Here is an 18,543-nt window from a genome sequence, read left to right as displayed (position 1 = left end):
ATCTTTTTTCCTTATGTAAAAAACAGCATTCATGAATAAAAAGTAGAACATTTAAATAGTGAAAATAAGATATATATTTTAAGTGGCAATCCTCTGGGGCTATAAAACAACAGTGTGTCATAAGCAATGTCTGGATACAGTGACAAGCAACAGCAGCAGCCCCACTCGGTCCATTACTGCAGCTCAACCATGTGACAACACTAATCAAACACTGCCTCACCACGACCCATCGCTAACTAAAGGCCAATTCATACTTACATGTCCGAAGAGCCGTAAGGGCCCCCCAGCTCATTCTGATAGATTTATTGATGCCTTCTGCACATCTCATAAATGTCACACCAATGCAGCTCTGCAGGTGGATGTGGCTTCATTCAAGTAGCAGATACAAAAAGAAGTAAGAGACAGACACTGTTTTTGCCTGAGTCATATGTAAGGTAAGAAACCCATCTACCAGCGGACAGTCGAATATTCTAGAATGGCTATTCCCAAACTGGGGGGGTACGCGCAATGCCATCGGGGGTACGCCAAATAAAAATGGGATTCACATTTTCAAACAGTCCATTTAGATTGTCCAACAAGGCTATACATTTGGGTGAGGTTTATTTCTCGCCTGAGTAGCCTCCTATCAATGGCAAAAATAAAATGAAACCATCTAGTGTTCAGTGAAATAACAACAAAATGTCAAATAGAGGTAGCCTAGTCAAATAATTAACATCCAATCACATTAACCATTACTCTCTCGTGGAAATTCCACTAACGGTCCGTATGTAGCCAAACAAAATTGGTGCTCATTCCGTTTGCTCAAAAATTGATAAATGGTTAAAAAAACGTAAGGCCCGCGTCCATAGAGACACATACCAGCTCTACTGGTTCTACCAGCAGTACTACACCTGCACCTGTCGACGACACAAGTTGTTCTGCTTCCACGAGCACATCCAATGCTATCATCAGTAATTCTACATTTGTTGCTAGCCCAGCTAGCATAGACACTGACAGTTGTGATTCTTTGTATACCAGCCAGTGAATTCTATGCATTACAGCTGGATGAGTCAACAGACGAGGTGGGCCTGGCACAGCTCCTGGTATATGTCCGTTACGTTTATTGGGGGTCAATTAAAGAAGACATCCTCTTCTGGAAACCAGGACAATAGGTGAGGATATTTTTTAAGTAGTGGACAGCTTTGTGACATCAAATGAACTTTGGTGGTCAAGATATGTTGGTATCTTTACTGATGGTGTAAAAGCCATGACATGCTCCAGATGCCACTTGGGTACACTCCATATCCACCAAGAGGCTCTTGCTGCCAAGGGAATGCCTGTCAGCTTGAAAGACATTTTGGACACTACAGTGAAAATGGTTAATTAAAACCAGTTAGAGATAGGGGGCAGTATTTCCATTTTGGATGAATTGCGTGCCCATAGTGAACTGCATCAAAATCTGTCCTAAATTGCTAATATATGCATATTATTATTAATATTGGATAGAAACACTCTGAAGTTTCTAAAACCGTTTGAATTATGTCTGTGAGTATAACAGAACTCACAGGGCAGGCAATCTTCCAAACAAGTTTTGAAATCCTGAAAGTTGGGGCAACTTTGACGTCATTGCCCCCTCCCTTCCCAACAAGTTATGGATCTGGAAACACTTCCTCTTCCACTAGATGTCCTCATTCAGTAGAAAGTGTAATGGAGCATTTGCTGTGAACTTTGACCTACTGGGAAGGAAAGTAGTAGGTGTCGCAAAAGATTGCAATTTTGTTGTGGCGCATTGGTCTTTGATTGCTACGGCTGTTCCAATCAGCCCCAGATGAAAACGAATGATCCGGTTGGAATGCTATTGGATATATATGATTATAACATCCTGAAGATTGATTCTGCACTTAGTTTGACCAGTTTCTTCGACCTGTAATATGTATTTTGGAAGTTTTCATGCAAAGTTATCCTGGACCAGAAGTCATTTTTTGGCCATGTGAGCTGAAAGTGATAGCAAATGCTGCTACTTGGACACTAGAATTGAACATTATGAAACAAAATGATTTATTGTTGAAATAGGACTCCTTGCACTACATTCTGATGAAAGATCATCAAAGGTAAGGGAATATTTATGTTGTAATTTTGTATTTCTGTTGACTCCAACATGGCGGAGGAATATTGTTACGTCTGAGCGCCGTCTCAGATTATTGCAATGTTAGGCTTTTTCTGTAACGTTAAAAACAAATGTGACACAGCGGTTGCATTAAGAACCAGTGTATCTTTAATTATACGTAGAACATGTATCTTTAGTCAAAGTTTATGATGAGTATTTCTGTTATCTGGCGTAGCTTTCTATAATTCCTCCGGATATATTGGAGGATTTTCTGAACATGGCTTCAATGTAAACTAAGATTTATGGATATAAAATGCATATTATCGAACAAAACATAAATGTACTGTGTGTGTAACATGTCATATGACTGTCATCTGATGAAGATTTTCAAGAGGTTAGTGATTGATTTTTTTTTTATCCTGCTTTTGTGATTTTTATCTTTTGCTGGAAAAAATGGCTACGTTTTTTCTTTGGTGGTGGTCTAACATAAATATATGTTGTATTTTCGCCGTAAAACATTTTAAAAATCTGACACGCTGGGTAGGTGAACAAGGTGTTTATCTTTCATTTGAGGTATTGGACTTGTTAATGTGTGGAGGTTAAATATTTCAAAATAATAATATTTAATATTTTTTTTTCTTCAGCTGAACGGGGGGGGGTGGAGTTCCTGTAGGGGAACCCATCGCCTTAACAAGCTTTAACTTTGTTAAAGCAAGGCCCATGAACTCTCGTGTATTTTCGCATTATGCAATGATATGGGCAGCGACCATGTAACGCTTTTACAGAATACAGAAGTGGGCTGGTTATCAAGGGGTAAAGTATTGACATGTATTTGTTTTTATTGAGAGACGAGCTTAAAGTTCTTCTGCATAATGACGAGTTTCACATGACTGGCCTACCTGGGTGATGTTTCTTCTCGCCTGAATGATCTGAATCTAGGATTACAGGGACTCCGCAACTATATTCAATGTGAGGGACAAAATTGAGGCAATGACTAAGAAGTTGGAGCTCTTCTCTGTCTGCAAAAGGTTAGTGAATTATTTTTCTTTTAATCCTGCGTTTGTGATTGCATCTTTTGTTTGACAAAATGGCTACATATTGTATGTGTCTTTGTGGTGGTTTGATATACATATGTGCTATGTTTTCGCCGTAAAACATTTTAGAAATCTGACTCGCTGGGTAGATGAACAAGGTGTTTATCTTTCATTTGAGCTATTGGACTTGTTAATATGTGGAGGTTAAATATTTCTAAGAATATTTTTGCATTCTGTGCGCCATCTTTTACATTTACATTTACATTTAAGTCATTTAGCAGACGCTCTTATCCAGAGCGACTTACAAATTGGTGAATTCACCTTCTGACATCCAGTGGAACAGCCACTTTACAATAGTGCATCTAAATCATTTAAGGGGGGGGTGAGAAGGATTGCTTTATCCTATCCTAGGTATTCCTTGAAGAGGTGGGGTTTCAGGTGTCTCCGGAAGGTGGTGATTGACTCCGCTGTCCTGGCGTCGTGAGGGAGTTTGTTCCACCATTGGGGGGCCAGAGCAGCGAACAGTTTTGACTGGGCTGAGCGGGAACTGTACTTCCTCAGTGGTAGGGAGGCGAGCAGGCCAGAGGTGGATGAACGCAGTGCCCTTGTTTGGGTGTAGGGCCTGATCAGAGCCTGGAGGTACTGGGGTGCCGTTCCCCTCACAGCTCCGTAGGCAAGCACCATGGTCTTGTAGCGGATGCGAGCTTCAACTGGAAGCCAGTGGAGAGAGCGGAGGAGCGGGGTGACGTGAGAAAACTTGGGAAGGTTGAACACCAGACGGGCTGCGGCGTTCTTGTTTGTTATCCCTTTCATGCCCTGCCTCCAATCCACTTACCAATATCTGAACAAGAGAGCCTCATCGAAATTGGTGAGTTATTCACAATTTTTTATGAACAAATAAGGTTTTATTTGTAAGATGGCTAAAGAAAGAGCAAAATTATTGATTATTATTATATTATTATTTGTGCCCTGGTACTATAAGAGCTCTTTGTCACTTCCCACGAGCCGGGTTGTGACAAAAACGCACTCATTCTTATGTTTAATAAATGTATCGTATAGTGTGTGTGTGGCAGAAAACAACATTTGAGAGTGCGCTGACCCTGGTGCTAGAGGGGGTACGCAGCTAGAGGTTGAATGTTTGAAGGTGTACGGGACTATCCATTTTTTTTGTTCATCCATTTTGTTGTATGGAAACCCAGTAAGCGTGAACTATAGTATAGAGATGATCCAATACTAGGTTATACCCAGTACACCAGCTCTGCTCTGTCCATTCCACCAGGGAAGACAGGAGTCCAATTAAGTGAGAGTGCTAGGATTGTTTTGACCCTGAGTGACACCTGTCCCTTCACACGGAGTTGTCACAGCTTGCAGAGCAGAGCAGAGTGGGGGACTGGATGTACTATAATAACGGATTACAGCTTAATAACACGTAGAGTAGACCTCTCGTTCACTCTCGATGTCTCTTGCTTGCTAGACTCTTCACATCACACTGTGGTACATTCACAGCATACAACTATATGGTTCTTCTCTCCTCTTTGACTGCTGTTGCATACAGTAGGTGAATTGGTGAAATGGAATTGTATAGTACGGCCTTTAGAGCGATGAACTGGACCCACACATCAGTAAATAACTTTTTACATGCTCTGTTGCTGATTGGTCAACTGTCAATTCTTGTTTTTACTATAAAAAATGTGTAGTTACTGTTACTCTCTCATCAAATGTAGCACTGTTCTCCAAGTAATCATTCACAGCCAACATCTAATGGACGTCTACAACAAGAGACACACGTACACCCACAGCACTGTTTTGGATGCCGGGACACACTGCACTTGACTGTAGCCTCGTCCTTTGCTCTTCTACAACTCTGGGGTCTCGTACTCTATCATCATCTTTCACCTTGTCACAGGGCAGGCAGGCCTGTGGACTGTGAAGATATCACTCTCTCTACCCACCCAAACGCCAGTGCTAATGAAGCAGGCCCAGGAATGGAGGAGGTAAGGGGAGGCACTGAAATCTTCTCTTTCCTACACTGTTATGTGCAAATGAAAGGTGACTCTTCCTAATGCAATAACCATTTTCAGAATCTAGCACAAGCAGCATCTCATGAGAAAGTAATCCATTGACACAGGTTCAACTTTTGCAGCTTTGCAGAATATTTGAGGTTACGACCTGACAGGCAGCATGTTTCACTGTGACTTTCCCGTTGTGCTTTGACACCTACGGATCGTAAACATTCACAGGGTGCTCTGAGTTGTCACAGCGCCTAATGGACTGTTAGCTACATGAGGCTATCAAATTAAGTGCTGATGGCATTGATTTATCTCCTTTAAAGATACCTGTTTGTTTCTGGGGCTCAAAAGAGGCCCAATGCACCAGCCTGCTGTTCATAGAAGACAGGTTTATAATTTTAGGGAATCCAAATACTCTACAAAGATGTATTGGTAGGAATTCAAATATATAACATACAGTGTATTAGACAATAACTACAAAAAACACAAATGAAAGCGGTATGTATGCATAATTCAATGATAATTCAATATTACAGAGGATAACCATGGGCGATACAATATTCTTGTCCACCAGCTGTCTACCGTACCTATTTACGGAACAATGTCTGTTACGATTATCTGTTATGAATGAGATGACACCCTAATATTTCCTGTAATCTGAGTAGTAGCAATTGATTTCTTCTGCTCCTTGTAGGCAGCCTCTAACTCAGCTCCTCCCTTATACAAACATCTAATGGTGTGATTCGTTAAGCAACCTGACAGTAACCTTTTTATCAGCAAGCCCCATGGCAACCCACCCAGAATGTGGGCAGTTCTAGCTCAACATGAAATTCAGTGTGCTAGGCTATGAACCTGGCATGTATCACCCTATGCAGAAATGCTTGGTGGTTTATGGGAACTAGTACAAGCCTTTTATTGGCTGGTTTAATTTGCAGTTTGACGAATGGTACAACTTGGTTTTAAGGGTACTCCCCACCATTTCTGGTCCTGAAGTTCAGAGCAAATTACACAAGCAATCTCTGTTCTTATGCTCTAAACTGCCAGTAGACATTGAAACATAATGGACTTGAACTGAAAGCACTGGAACTATGATTTGAAAACACCTGGAGAGTTCTTGCTGGAGTCTGTGGGTGGTACTGCTGTTTATATCAGAGGACATGATCACTCTTGACAACACTGTTTCAATGTTTAAATACAAATCATTGAGAGAGTAAAACCTGTATGGAAATACTGTATGTCAAATAATCAAATGGTATGCCATAGATGAAAAGAAGAAAGAACACATGGTTGCATGGTACCAGTGAAATGAGTTGTGTGCATGTGCATTTTCACATAAAAGCTTTTTGAGTAATTGGCCAACACACGCAACATGGATCTCAAGATGGATTACAACAGGAGCACTAATGTTTTTCTTGATGCTCGCTCACATTACAAGCCTAGTTTGGGGCACCAGGGTTATCAGTAAAGTAGAGGGATCTCTTATGAGAATGGCATCTTATTGTAAGGATGAATAGATCACTCCTATAAAAGGCATACATCCACTTTATTCCCAAGCCATGTATCAAATGGAGGAATGGACAGAGGCATTACTCTGACACGTGCACGTTTGCCAGGCACCAGCTAAGAATTTATTGCATGACCCACAGCTTCCACTTTCAGGGTCCTCATTGCATTGTGCTGCAGGTGGAAATCGGCCATTTAGAGTGTAAGAAGGTGTCACTCAGAATCTTCCAATGTCAAATGTCTGTATGACACTCACACTTTAGTCATCTCTCAACAGTCTACCATTTGACATTGAACTTTGGCTCCATCCTTCCCTCATGGACAAGCCCTTAGATGCAACGCATTCACTATCCTTACCGGCACGTATGTCAAGCCCCTCCACTGTGCGTTCCCCCATGCATCGCAGCTGGCTGCTCCCAGTCTTCCATCCACTCTGCTAGGGCGGCCCTTCCAAAGCCCGTCCCTCAAACCAATCATCCGTGCTAGACATGGAATATATGTTGCCATGTACTGAACACACTAAATCACATACCACTCAAAACTCGTTTGAAAAAACATAAGACTGTAATTTTGTCTTCGTCATCATCATTTGTTTATTTCACTTTAGTGTGTTACTGTAGTTTACTTGAATAATCTCCACAGCAGAGCTTCCTTGTCCTTGCATGTTCTTCTGAATCATCTAATCATCGGAAAGCATCTTGTCTGGTCCTTTGTTCTGATCCCTCTATGATAAGAACCAGAGATCTTAATAGATATCACTGAGTTCTTTTGTGAGTCAATATTTGTAGATGTTGTTACTGTAGCTCTGCTGTTGTAAGACTCCAGTGGACCAGATGCACTCCCTTTGTTCATTGGTCTCTAGTGGTGAGGTAAACTTTGAAAATCTTCAGTTGTTCAAAACAAACACTATTTTGTTTTGTCTGATACCAGCTCCACTGTATTCAAACCTAGAGTCATTAGTCTCAGTTTATACATAAGGTAGATCGAATGGGAAAGGTAAGCAAAATTATTTAAAGGAAAAGTTTAATTCCTCCTCATTAGCATTTAAAGAGAACAACAGGAGCTGATCAAGTTTCTCCCTAGAGTCCAATTAATATATTTGAGCAAACACTTTTTGGATAGGTTATACAAATGCAAACAAATACGACATTGGGTTTCCATACACAGAACTCAAAGATATCTCTGGTATCAAGAGCTCTTCAAAATCTCTTTTAACCTCTAGCCTACACATGTTGCTGTATTCAACACAGGTGCTTTTTCAAAGTACAGTAAATCATTGGTTCAATGGTTCCTTGAATTAAGAAAGGAGCTCCTGCCTAAGCCAAGTACTGTATATAATTTTCATATAGTAATTTAACTGACACTCTTATCCAGAGCGACTTACCGGAGCAATTAGGGTTAAGTGCCTTGCTCAAGGACATATGTTTTTCACCTAGTTGACTCAGGGATTCGAACCAGTGACCTTTCAGTTACTGGCCCAACGAGGCTACCTAGGCTACCTGCCACCCATAAGAGATGTAGTGTGTCACTCTACTGTACGGCATGATACAAGTTATGGTGCAATACTAATATTCACTTTATGACTATATCATCTCCAGTCAAGAGAGACTTGACGGATGTGCAGGTCCTGGGCTGGTGTGTACCACGTGGTCTGCGGTTGTGAGGCCGGTAGGACATACTGCCAAATTCTCTTAAATTACTTTGGAAGCGGTTTATGGTAGAGAAATTAACATTCAATTCTCTAGCATCATCTCTGGTAGCATGCCTGCAGTCAACACATCTGTGACAAAACTGCACATTTTAGAGTGGCCTTTTATTGTCCACAGCACAAGGTGCACCTGTGTAATGATCATGCGTTTAATCAGCATTTTGATATGCCACACCTGTCAGGTTGATGGATTATCTTGGAAAAGAAGAAATGCTTCCTAACAGAGACGTAAACAAATTTGTGCACAAAATTGGAGAGAAATAAGCTTTTTGTTTGCATGGAAATTTTCTGGTATATTTTATTTCAGCTAATGAAACACAAGACCAATACTTTACATTACTTTTATATTTCTGTTCAGTGTAATTTGTTGTTAAACTGGATAATTTATATCAATAACATTTAGAGACTCAAAAAACAGTAATTGTTTAGTCTCAACTACTATATCAGTACCTTCCTGATAAAAACTAAATGTAGAGCTGCATGAAGCCAGACTAACATGACCCAAATTATATAGGTTAATATGGGGACATAACACCATGTACAATACAGATTTAAACAAATATATTTTCATCCATCAGACCATACAATTAGGAAAGATGAGAGGCATAATACAGTAGTTGTATAGGATGGTTACTGTATGGAAAGGTAGTGTAGGTAGAGAAAGCCACCGTTGAAGTGGGAGGCTATGGAGAGGATGGTGGGGGGGGGGGGGGGGGGTCGGTGAAATTATTACCTTTGCTGTAAAGACTACAATCCTTTTGACTACAGGGTATGCCAATGGCATAATTTGAGAAGAAAAATGTACAGCGATCAACAGACGAGCATGGGTGGAAGAGGTGGAGACAAATAATTGAATAGAAAATAGGCAGTTGACGTTGGGCAGAAAAGGCTGTTTGGGAAAATAAAATCCTGCTTATACAACCACATGATACGGGGTATTATACATATTATAAGCTATGGGAAATATTACTCAAAAACTTCAATTCAAATTCTGTTTTTTTTTATTACCAGTTGAATACAAAGTGAACATAAATAACTCAGAATAAGGTTAGGCAGACATGAAAACAATTGGTTGTTTCAATGCCAATGGGAGAGAGGCAGAGTTAATTTTTAATGCAACTAGTAAGTAGTGATATAACTACAAATACCAGCGCTACCAGCAGTACCACCTTCACCACAACCACCACCAATACTGACACTAAACCATATATTACCAGGGCAAGTGAACAACAGGCCATATGTATTTACTTAATGTAATGGTTCTGAAACTATGTGATAATGTATTAGGAATTCATAACCAGACCTTTAAATAAAGTGTCACCTTGTACTTTTCTGCTAAAAAAAAGCAGGGCATACTCGACAATGGCACATACAGTAGTCTTGTGTCTCATACATTGAGAAGATATGCCTAGGGTTGTCATTGAGGAGGTCAACATCAAATTACTTTCATTTAGGAATTGCAAATATGCATACTAATACTCTTGTTTTCACCACCTTCAGACATCAAATGTCCCACCAATATGTTTCCATATTTCCTTGGACATGAAAAGAAAGAATAACCCAACGGCATCTCCCATTAGTTAAATATGTTTTACATTTTATTAATTTAGCAGACTGTCTTATCCAGAGACACTTACAGTAGTAACTCCATACATGTTTCATACTTTTTCGTACTGGTTCTGCATGGGAATCTAACCCACAACCCTGGCGTTGCAAGCTCCATGCTCTACCAACTGAGATACACAGGACCCCATGTGAATATACAGTACCAGTCTAAAGTTTGGACACACCTACTCATTCAAGGGTTTTTATTTATTTTGACTATGTTCTACATTGCAGAATAATAGTGAAGACATCAAAAATATGAAATAACGCATATGGAATCATGTAGTAACCAAAAAAGTGTTAAAGAAATCAAAATATGTTTTATATTTGAGATTCTTCAAAGTAGCCACCCTTTCTTTGCCTTGATGAGAGCTTTTGTACACTCTGACATTTTCTCAACCAGCTTCACCTGGAATGTTTTTCAAACAGTCTTGAAGGATTGTGCTATTGACAAGCTGACTGCAGGAATGTCCTCCAGAGCTGTTGCTAGAGAACTGAATGTTAATTTCTCTACTATAAGCCGACTCCAATGTCGTTTTAGAGAATTTGTCCTAACAACCGCAGACCACGTGTATGGCGTCATGTGGGCGAGCGGTTTGTTGATGTCAACGTTGTGAACAGAGTGCCCCATGGTGGCGATAGGGTTATGTTATAGGTAGGCATACGCTACGGACAACGAACACAAATGCATTTTATCCATGGCAATTTGAATGCACAGAGATATCCTGACAAGATCCTGAGGCCCATTGTCGTGCCATTCATCCGCCGCTATCACCTCAAGTTTAAGCATTATAATGCACGGCCCTATGTCACAGCAATCTGTACACAATTCCTGGAAGCTGAAAATGATGTATGGGATGCTCTGGATCAATGTGTACAACAGCATGTTCTAGTTCCTGACAATATCCAGCAACTTTGCACAGCAATTGAAGAGGAGTGGGACAACATTCGACAGGCCACAAACAACAGCCTGATCAACTCTATGCCACAATCAACAGCCTGATCAACTCTATGTGAAGGAGATGTGTCACGCTGCATGAAGCAAATGGTGGTCACACCAGACACTGACTGGTATTCTGATCTACACCCATACCTTTTATTTTAAGGTATCTTTGACCAACAGATGCATATCTGTATTCCCAGTCATGTGAAATCCATAGATTAGGGCAAAATGAATTTATTTCAATTGACCGAGTTCCTTATATGAACTGTAACTCAGTAAAATCTTTAAAATTGTTTTATGTTGCATTTATATTTTTGTTCAGTATAATAACTGAAGGCTTTTTGGACACCAATTTGGCCGATTAAAAAAAAATGACACCTTTATTTAACTAGGCAAGTCAGTTAAGAACACATTCTTATTTTCAATGACTGCCTAGGAACAGTGGGTTAACTGCCTTGTTCAGGGGCAGACCAACAGATTTTTACCTTGTCAGCTCGGGGATTCAATCTTGCAACCTTACGATTAACTAGTCCAATGCTCTAACCACCTGCCTTACATTGCACCCCACGAGGAGCCTGCCTGTTACGCGAATGCAGGAAGAAGCTACGGTAAGTTGCTAGCTAGCATTAAAATGATCTTATAAAAAACAATCAATCAAGCAATCAATCAATCATAATCACCAGTTTACTACACATGGTTGATGATATTACTAGTTTATCTAGCGTGTCCTGCGTTGCATATAATCGATGTGGTGCGCATTCGCAAAAAAGGACTGTCGTTGCTCCAATGTGTACCTAACCATAAACATCAATGCCTTTCTTAAAATCAATACACAAGTATATATTTTTAAACCTGCATATTTAGTTAATATTGCCTGCTAACATGAATTTATTTTAACTAGGGAAATTGTGTCACTTCTCTTGCAACAGAGTCAAGGTATATGCAGCAGTTTGGGCCGCCTGGCTTGTTGTGAACTGTGTGAAGACTAAATCAAATCAAATTTTATTTGTCACATACACATGGTTAGCAGATGTTAATGCGAGTGTAGCGAAATGCTTGTGCTTCTAGTTCCGACAATGCAGTAATAACCAACAAGTAATCTAACTAACAATTCCAAAACTAATTTCTTATACACAGTATAAGGGGATAAAGAATATGTACATAAAGATATATGAATGAGTGATGGTACAGAGCAGCATAGGCAAGATACAGTAGATGGTATCGAGTACAGTATATACATATGAGATGAGTATGTAAACAAAGTGGCATAGTTAAAGTGGCTAGTGATACATGTATTACATAAGGATGCAGTAGATGATATAGAGTACAGTATATACGTATACATATGAGATGAATAATGTAGGGTATGAGATGAAACATTATATTAGGTAGCATTGTTTAAAGTGGCTAGTGATATATTTCTTCCTAACAAAGACAGCCAACTTCCCCAAACGGGGGATGATTTAACAAAAGCGCATTTGCGAAAAAAGCACAATCGTTGCACAACTGTACCTAGCCATAAACATCAATGCCTTTCTTAAAATCAATACACAGAAGTATATATTTTTAAACCTGCAAATTTAGCTCAATGAAATCCAGGTTAGCAGGCAATATTAACCAGGTGAAATTGTGTCACTTCTCTTGCGTTCATTGCACGCAGAGTCAGGGTATATGCAACAGTTTGGGCCGCCTGGCTCGTTGCGAACTAATTTGCCAGAATTTTTATGTAATTATGACATAACATTGAAGGTTGTACAATGTAACAGCAATATTTAGAGTTAAGGATGCCATCCGTTAGATAAAATACGGAACGGTTCTGTATTTCACTGAAAGAATAAACATATTGTTTTCGAAATGATAGTTTCAGGATTCGACCATATTGATGACCAAAGGCTCATATTTCTGTGTGTTATTATGTTATAATTGATTCTATGATTTGATATTTGATAGAGCAGTCTGACTGAGCGATGGTAGGCAGCAGCAGGCTCGTACGCATTCATTCAAACAGCACTTTTGTGCATTTTGCCAGCAGCTCTTCGCAATGCTTCAAGCATTGAGCTGATTATTACTTCAAGCCTATCAACTCCAGAGATTAGGCTAGTGTAACCGATGTGAAATGGCTAGCTAGTTAGCGGGGTGCGCGATAATAGCGTTTCAATTGGTGACGTCTCTCGCTCTGAGACTTGGAGTAGTTGTTCCCCTTGCTCTGCAATGGCCACGACTTTTGTGGAGCGATGGGTAACGATGGTTCGAGGGTGGCTGTTGTCGATGTGTTCCTGGTTCGAGCCCAGGTAGGGGCGAGGAGAGGGACGGAAGCTATACTGTTACACTGGCAAAACTAAAGTGCCTATAAGAACATCCAATAGTCAAATGTATATGAAATACAAATGGTATAGAGAGAAATAGTCCTATAATTCCTATAATAACTACAACCTAAAACGTCTTACCTGGGAATATTGAAGACTCATGTTAAAAGGAACCACCAGCTTTCATATGTTCTCATGTTCTGAGCAAGGAACTTAAACGTTAGCTTTTTACATGGCACATATTGCACTTTTACTTTCTTCTCCAACACTTTGTTTTTGCATTATTTAAACCAAATTGAACATGTTACATTATTTATTTGAGGCTAAATTGATTTTATTTATGTATTATATTAAGTTGAAATAAGTGTTCATTCAGTATTGTTGTAATTGTCATTAATACAAATAAAATAAAATTAATTGTCCGATTAATCGGTATCTGCTTTTTTTGGTCCACCAATAAACGGTATCGGCGTTGAAAAATCATAATCGCTCGACCTCTAGTTTTGTGGTGTGAAACTAAGCGGGTTGAGCATAAAAGGTCAACGCCGTTACATTAAAATGTTTGTCATTTAGTATACACTCTTATTCAGAGTGACTTAAAGGGAGTGCATTCATCTTCAGATAGCTAGGTGGGACAACCACATATCACAGGCATAGAAAGTAAATTTCTCTTCAATAAAGTAACTGTCAGCAAAGTCAGAGCTAGTAAAGGGGATTATTTAAGATACTCTTTGAAGAGGTAGGGTTTCAGATGTTTTTGTAAGATTGGCAGGGGGTAGCCCCAGTGGGAAGCTGGTTTCACCATTAGGGTGCCTGGACAGAGAAGAGTTTGGACTGGACTGAGCAGGAGCTGCCCTCCCGTAGTGGTGGGAGGGCCAAAAGACCAGAACGGAGTGCTCGGGTTAGGGTGTAGGGTTTGAGCATAGCCTGAAGGTTGGGAGGGGCAGATCCTCTTGCTTTTCCGTAGGCAAGTACCATGGTCTTGTAGTGGATGCGAGCTTTGACTGGAAGCCAGTGGAGTGTGCCGAGGAGCGGGGTGACATGGGAGAACTTGGGACGGTTAAACACCAGGTAGACTGCAGCATTCTGGACATGCTGCAGGGGTTTGATGGCACATATATAGACAGGCTAGAAATGTTTTAACAATTAAAAAAATGGCAAGCCTGCAATCAATAGCCACTCCCTGTTTCACACAACAAGCTTCCATTCCCCCTGTCAAAAGGGGATTTATGGCTGATTTGAGATGAAGTCATCAACCCTGTTACTTTATTTGACACTTAATAGGCACGTACTATAGTGTTTTTTTTTATTTAACCTCTTGAGATGGGAAAACATGTTTTCGATGAAGTTGAATATGTGCACTTTATGACAGAATGTTTTTTTGCACCAGGTTACACTACTTAAAAGGAACCTAATTGGCGGAATGAAGCAGGTGCCGGTACGATGTGTATTTCAATTGTCCCAATTCTCATGATTCTATATGTATTGCGATTTGTTGCTGCGATTTTGTGATTTGATGTTCCAAACATATTGCTCACTTTATGTCTGCTGCAGAGAGACAGGAGATAGCACGAGAAAATGTGTTTTGATCAGTCTTGGAAATAAAAGTGCTGAATACATATTGGCTCACTATTTCAAAAGAATATGGATAACAAGCTATAGGATGAAAAATACTGTAGTTTTGGCACTGGTACAGCCGACTAGCGTTAGCTAACGCTACCTAGCAACAACAACAAAAAGTCTAAGTATTGATATAATATCATCCAAAATAATATTGCGATATGTAACAGTATCTATTTTTTTCCCAATATTTTTTTCTACAGCTAAACCCAGCTTGATGTACAATGTAAACCACTCTGAATTCAGTGTACAGTACATGACTTCTCAAAACACACTGAGACTTGCTTGTATAGATTTTAAACTCAATAACTCAACAAAAACAAAAAATGACTGTATTTTTATCGAGAAAATGAACTGTTGTCACACTGTTTATCATTCCGATAGGCCTACTGGTATTTAGATTTTAGAGATGTGTTTTATTTGGATGATATTCGGATTGATCAATTCAAGAGATTCATAGCATTTGATAAGAATATCAAGAATTATCATCCATTACACTACATGAGGTAGGCTTACATAACGGTACATGAATATGGCTTTCCCATAGCACATCTGCAGTCTGCAGTAGTTTCATCTCTCCTACTCAATGCAGATTAATATAATTAACATTTTCCAAAAATGCAGTAATGGAAGCTCAGCATTGCCTCTGACTATAATAGCCCAGAGCCTGTCTGTTTCAGGTGGCTCCTGAGAGCAAATTAATGCCAATAAATGCCATCATACTCAGTGGCGTTATCATATAAAAAACAAAATCGTAATTGCAGGTAACATATATGTAATAATGTGTAATAGTTGTTTTCAATTAAACATGTTATTAAAGCTATTACTGGACACCCCTGAGTAAGAATCAGACGGGTCTGTCTTGCACATTGCACAAGGTTGTCAACAGATAGCTGCAATTTTACAACCTGTCATAGATACAATTGAGATATTATGATAAAAATTATTTTATATTTGTTTCATCTTTGGAAGTTGTAAAATATATTTTGTTTCTGGTCATGTCATCAAGCCATGTGCATTAGTATAACATTTTACATGGGCTATTTGTCTACATCTTTAGTCGAGAAAGCTGATCGACTGATCAGGCTATATTCGCAGAACTGCCGAGATTACTGAATGTATAATACTAGGCTACATACTACTAACAATACGATACACAAGTTAAGCTACGTTATAGCCTAACCTTAATGTACACAGTGTAAGCCTAATAAATATATTGTAATGCACTGGTTCATTGCTGACCAACATGGCAACTCCAATTATCTTGCTGTTTGTAAAGTTTACGGGACAGGTGCAGTCTGTAGCCTTAGCAAAATAGTAATGTTTATGTAGGCTACCACATAATGTCCTTTCCTCAGAGTTGGTATCACCAGCTAGGAACATAAAGATAATGTCCATTAGCACCACGGGCCCGCCGAATGGGAATATCCCATAGCCTAGCCGGCACCTTGTGTATTGATACGGGACTATCACTGCACTCACTATAGCCTACAATCCCTTTCTCGAATGTTTTTGCACCTGAGGATACCACGATTCAGGAGCGATACAGTAGGATATAGCGCGCCACGCAACAATTCTGCGATAAACACAGCCTGAAAGCAGTAGCTAGTAGACAAATGGCTCACCTTTTCGTGATGTGACCATACCGGATGCTTATTCCCATGCCATAGTTTCACTTCATGAGAAATAAGAAGAAGACTGTTCACATTATTATATGTTGTATCCTCGTGTATCCTTGGCAAATAACGCAATGATGACGGTTGAGCTACGCTGGCTTCAGTTGAATAGGCTATGATGTTCCGGTGAATGTGTCGAAGAGAATGGCAAGACAGCGTTTGATATGTAGAGCGGAACGCGTGTGATTTGCTTTTTTCTAATGGTTATGATTCAACTGTTCATCTTTAAAAAAAAATCTTCCCTGGTGGACACAATCACCAACTCAGCATCACAGGAATATACCATACACGACAGAGAAGAAGGGGGTGTGGCACCGGTGAGCAATAATTTCACCATCCAACACAGCCAGCCTGACGAGGTAAGGTCAGTGGCGTACCGCAATTCCGCGAGGCGTCCGCAAGGTCTGAGCAAGAGCCCTCTTTTCTGGGGTTTAACAATGCTACGCATCCTACACATTTTGCCATGAGGCTGAGAGAATATGTTGCTGTTTTAAAGCTAATTTCAGTACTTGTTCAATTTACAACTTGTTTTAGTCCTCTTGTCTACTGATTTCAGTAAGTATACTGTATTGTTGTACATAATCTACATAATCTATTGGTAAATAGCCCACCCATTTTCACCTACCTCATCCCCACAGTTTTTATTTATTTACTTTTCTGCTCTTTTGCACACCAATATCTCTACCTGTACATGATCAACTGATCATTTATCACTCCAGTGTTAATCTGCAATATTGTAATTATTCGCCTACCTCCTCATGCCTTTTGCACACATTGTTTATAGACTCGCCTTTTGCACACATTGTTTATAGACTCCCCTTTTTTTTCTACTGTGTTATTGACTTGTTAATTGTTTACTCCATGTGTAACTCTGTGTTGTCTGTTCACACTGCTATGCTTTATCTTGGCCAGGTTGCAGTTGCAAATGAGAACTTGTTCTCAACTAGTCTACCTGGTTAAATAAAGGTGAAATAAAAAAATAAAATAAAAAGTATGACTGTGGATTGACTGTATTGTTTGAATGGAATGTTGGCTTATTGGCAGTTCATTTAGTTGGGGGACAAGGTGCTTAAAATTGGAACAAAATTTGTGTTTCAGCTTGAAGATATATTGTTGAACATTGCAAACATTGCAACGCCCCCTCGAGTGCTGGACGCAGCCTGTAATTTTGCCTGTGACATTTGTTCAAGTGAAGATGCCGGTTCTACAAACAAGTAGCTATTACTCCTCGGCCTGAAGTCCTTGAATAAAATACAAATGATCTGCTTGAAGGTAATTGTCTCTTTTATAAGTGTAGATGATTTTTGTTGGTAAAAGCAGTGGCGAAAGTAAGGTGGTACGACCAGGTACTGCATCCCGGCAAAATAAATAGCGGGGGTACGCCGTACCTGTAAAACGTAAACCTATCACAATTAAAACAACATGCGCCAAAAAAATATTAATCTTTTTTTTTTTTTTTTACACCATTATTTAACATTACTGCATGTCAGCCGCATGAAAAATGTGTGAATTGACTAGAAACCAGGTGGTATATGTTTCAAATTGCATTGTGGTTTGAGCAGAACCCTTACATTTTGTCAAGCCGGAGATGAGTGGCAAGACCGAGCCGCGAGCGGTGGTGTATTGTACTTAATAAGTAAAAATACTACTAAAGTACTACTTCAGTAGTTTTTTGTGGATATCTGTACTTTACTATTTATATTTTTACAACTTTTAGTTTTACTCCACTACATTCCTAAAGAAAATCATGTACATTTTACTCCTTACATTTTCCCTGACACCCAAAAGTACTCATTACATTTTGAATGCTTAGCAGGACAGAAATTCACGCAATTATCAAGAGGATTTGAAATTATTTATACTTTTTCTTTTGACACTTACGTATATTTTTATAATTACATTTACGTCTGATACTTAAGTATATTTAAAAACAAAATACTTTTAGACTTTTACTCAAGTAATATTTTACTGGGTGACTTTTAATTGAGTCATTTTCTTTTAAGGTATCTATACTTCTACTCAAGTATGACAATTGGGTACTTTTTCCACCGCT

At 39.4% G+C, this 18,543-nt stretch overlaps 1 protein-coding gene across 1 annotated transcript in view; it reads right to left on the bottom strand.

Annotated features, from left to right (window-relative positions):
* Positions 1–16,795, bottom strand: part of LOC135550534 (teneurin-1-like) — a 187,786-nt gene extending 170,991 nt beyond the window's left edge. Inside the window, exon 1 of the mRNA XM_064981453.1 lies at positions 16,440–16,795. The gene's annotated coding sequence lies outside the window, so the exon portion shown is untranslated. The remainder of the gene's footprint in view (positions 1–16,439) is intronic.
* Between the last annotated feature and the right edge of the window lie 1,748 nt (positions 16,796–18,543).

The sequence above is a fragment of the Oncorhynchus masou genome, chromosome 12 (assembly GCF_036934945.1).
Source record: "Oncorhynchus masou masou isolate Uvic2021 chromosome 12, UVic_Omas_1.1, whole genome shotgun sequence".
NCBI classification, from domain to species: Eukaryota; Metazoa; Chordata; class Actinopteri; order Salmoniformes; family Salmonidae; genus Oncorhynchus; species Oncorhynchus masou.
The sequence above is the reverse complement of the archived record's forward strand: the minus strand, read 5'-3'. Positions and strand labels throughout refer to the sequence as shown.